The sequence below is a fragment of the Limulus polyphemus genome, unplaced genomic scaffold, assembly GCF_000517525.1.
Source record: "Limulus polyphemus unplaced genomic scaffold, Limulus_polyphemus-2.1.2 Scaffold4120, whole genome shotgun sequence".
NCBI classification, from domain to species: domain Eukaryota; kingdom Metazoa; phylum Arthropoda; class Merostomata; order Xiphosura; family Limulidae; genus Limulus; species Limulus polyphemus.
Genome location: NW_013669730.1, coordinates 48955 through 52962, shown reverse-complemented (window position 1 = coordinate 52962; position 4008 = coordinate 48955). Strand labels below are relative to the sequence as shown.

Sequence of the window (4008 nt, the reverse complement as noted above, 5' to 3'; positions counted from 1 at the left end):
AAGTGTTACATTAATACATATTAGCACAGTGTAACCTAGTTCCGGTCCAAACTTTACAAGGTTGTTCTACAAGTGTTACATTAATACATATTAGCACAGTGTAACCTAGTTCCGGTCCAAACTTTACAAGGCTGTTCTACAAGTGTTACATTAATACATATTAGCACAGTGTAACCTAGTTCCGGTCCAAACTTTACAAGGCTGTTCTACAAGTGTTACATTAAAACATATTAGCACAGTGTAACCTAGTTCCGGTCCAAACTTTACAAGGCTGTTCTACAAGTGTTACATTAATGCACAGTGTGACCTAGGTCCGGTCCAAACTATAAATCAGTTGTCCTTATGATTATTCATAAACAATCATTTTAATCCCTTTGCAAAAAGACAAATTTTTCCTTCAGTGGTGGGGCTGGAAAGAGGGCTCACTGGTGGTTTGTTTGTTTGTTTGTTTGTTTATTGTTTATTTGAAATTAAGCACAAAGCTACATAATGGGCTATCTGTGCTCTGCCCACGCGCGTGTCCCAATGGGGGACACCCATTGGTGGAAATGCCCCACTACTTAGAATGTTAAAAAATGCAATGAATTAACTGTAAGCATAAGTTTGATTTAACACAACTCAAGATATACCACTGCTCTAATCTTATAACTAGTATGAATCACTAACTAAAAGATTACTTGCGTAGATTTATAATTCTATTCAATTAATTAGCTAAATTAATTTATGCGTTTATTTTAGTTTACATGTGTTTTGAACCTAGCTGTGTGTATATAGTTTAAATAATGTTTTACTGAACGTTTATTTCTAATTAAACGTACGTATGGTTAGAGATATTATTAAGTGACGCACGAGGAATTCACTGAAAAGTCCTCGCACTACCTTGAAATTATTGTTGCACCCTATATTTTCTAACATGTTAGACTAACTTCTCTGTTAAAGCAGTTGTATTACGTGACGTCGTTGTACGTCACGAGTCACATGACGCGGCACCCTATATTTGTACATAAAACGTCTGTCTCATGCAAGGGTTTGCAGGGCACGTAAACGAGAATAAAAAGCCAATAATTGTGTGACTACTGTCGGTTGGAAAACCGTGTAAACAAAAGAAGGAATTTCAGTTTTAAATTAAGTTTAATTTTTACCTTAAAATAGGAATTTCAGAAGGAGTTCTTTCGGTTTGACTAATTCACAGAAGGCTAGGAACTTCCTCTAATGTTCAAGTAAGACTGTGTTTACATATTGTAAGAAGATACTTTGAGAAGTAAATGCGAATACTATTTTATTAGCATAAACTTAATTGCTTACATATTTAACTTTTAAGGTGATAAAATAGACAATACTGTGGGATCTATAGTTCTGAAAAAAAAATATATGGTTTATATCCTTGAATTTTATGGTTTGTTTTATTGGGCAAAGTTATGCAATGGGCTACCTGAGAAGAGATTGAACTCCGAATATGATCTGCCCACCACGGGTATCGAAACCCGGATTGATGGCAGCTGTTGATGGCAGCGTTCTTGTTGTCATTCGTTATCGACATGAACGTTTTCGTTTATTGTCCTAAAGTTTTGATATATCCATTTGTGATGTTCATAAGGGACGATGTGCTATTGGCATTGTAACAAGAAATATTCATGACTTTGAACGATACCCATGGTGGACACAGCACAGATAGCCCATTGTGAAGCTTTGGGATTAATTACAAACAAACAGAACCGTTACTTGGATAAAAGTAAAAACGCACAGTAGGAAAAAACCGCGAGATGCAGAAAAATGATGAAATAATGAAAAAAAAAGTGTTCAAGATTGGTAAAACTCACGTCTATGACAATGGTAAAACTCACGTCTATGACAATGGTAAAACACAAAAACTTCATACTTATTTGCAACGTACATGATTATTATTACGTGTATTGTGTGTTGCTATAGTGATACGTAATATTAAATAACTAGTTAGCTGTTGCTATAGTGATACGTAATATTAAATAACTAGTTAGCTGTTGCTATAGTGATACGTAATATTAAATAACTAGTTAGCAATTTGAATTTGTATGATGATATTGAACACGATAGATCTTGATGATTTATGGGTCATGCTGAAAGGCCAAAGGTCAAGATGTTTTTAAGGTTCCTTAGCCAAGGTAATGACGGTGCCAGAACTTTGTTACCTTATTCAAATATTTCTCACGAGAAAACAGAATATAGTAAGACAATTGTGCCTTTTATGATAAAAACTAAAAATACAGAAAGATCTAACCGTAAAGATTATAGTAAGCTGTTTAACCACAGTGAGGCTGAAACGAGTGGAACCAATTGTACTTGTATCGCTTGGTGCATGTTCAGTGGTTTTCATATACTACACACATATATATATATATATACATACAAATATATTTAATTCCTAGCACATCTATACATTTATAAGCATTCACGAGGATGGTCGAGTGTTTATGTACTTGTAGCTTTCTAGAAGAACGCCCCCCCCCCCTCCGCTGACTGAGGTAGATTTCGGAGCTTATAACGTCAAAAATTCGGATTTTGATACCTGCGGTAATCAGAAGTCAGAACAAGCCTAGTGTGTGTGTAGATTTTTGCCTAGCAATAAGCAAATAAATCCTAACAAAAAATGTGTTTTTTACCGTTAGAACTAAACGAGGAGCCTGGCATGGCTCGGTGGTTAGAGCGTTCGACTCGCAATCTGAATCTGCTCATCCTATATGGTCGCTAACTGGGTCAGTCACCCGAGTGTAAAAATTCATGGCTTACAAACATACCGGCTGACCTCAAACTAGATGGGATTAAGGTCGAAACTGAGGGGGGGGGGACTAAACAGAACGTAACTAAGGCAACTGGTAAGGGGGGACTAAACAGAACGTAGCTAAAGCAACTGGTACTACTGCAAATTATACTGTTCCCTTATGTACCATCAAATTTAGATTAATAAGATTTTAAAGTAAGTTTTCGTCCTGGAAAAATAAATACACGTTATCCCTAATTTCTCAAGCAAGTTACTGTCTAACCTATACAAAAAATGTGGCACGGCATGGCCAGGTGGTTAGGGCGCTCGACTCGCAATCTGAGGGTCGCGGGTTCGAATCCACGTCACACCAAACGTACTCGCCCTTTCAGCCGCGGGGGTGTTATAATGTGACGGTCAATCGCACTATTCGTTGTTAAAAGAGTAGCCGAAGAGGTGGCGGTGGGTGGTGATGACTAGCTGCCGTCCCTCTAGTCTATCACTGCTACACTGGAGAGGGCTATCGTAGATGTCCCTTTGCGCGAGCCCCTCAGTGGCACAGCGGTATGTCTGCGGACTTACAACGCTAGAAACCGGGTTTCGATACCCGTGGCGGGCAGAGCACAGATAGCCCTTGTGTAGCTTTGTGCATAATTAAAAACAAACAAACCCTTTGCGCGAAATTCAAATCATCATGTTTTGATATCAGTCCTAAACAGAGTTGTCCAGTAAGACTGTCATGTCAACCATACAAGACGATATACAAATCTTAGGTTTATTTGTAGATTTATGTAAAACACGGAGTAGATTTTGTAAGGTATCCTAAACTAATTTACAACTCTAACTTTTTTTAAATCCAACATGCATTTTTGGATTATTAAGGTATTTGGAAACTATCAAAAATTATATATAGTTATACATTTTTATTACTCTTTTTTTTTATCTACACAATGGGCCATCTTCGCTCTATCCACCACGGGGATCGTATCCCGGATCTGTATTACTCTACTTTTTTTTTAGAACCGATGTTGTTCCATATGCTTAAAGCTGCATTTTGAATTAGTTTCTGAATTATGGAGCAGGTAATTAAATGTATTCTGAGATCTTGCTTAGCAAGATACTTTAGTGGGTCAACCAAAAGGAGTTCACAGCTTGTTTATCCTTCAACATATCATGACTACTGAATCTTATTATACTCTGTTTTAAATATTGAGGTCGGAATAATGAAAAACACCGGAATCGATGCGGAATACTGGAGACGGATTTGTTTT

The 4008-nt window shown here is 37.1% G+C and overlaps 1 protein-coding gene across 1 annotated transcript in view; it reads left to right on the top strand.

Moving 5' to 3' along the window:
- The first annotated feature begins 1143 nt into the window (after window positions 1–1143).
- LOC106470619 (alpha-2Db adrenergic receptor-like) overlaps window positions 1144–4008 on the top strand; it is a 13788-nt gene continuing 10923 nt past the window's right edge. The window contains exon 1 of the mRNA XM_013931182.2: window positions 1144–1220. The gene's annotated coding sequence lies outside the window, so the exon portion shown is untranslated. The remainder of the gene's footprint in view (window positions 1221–4008) is intronic.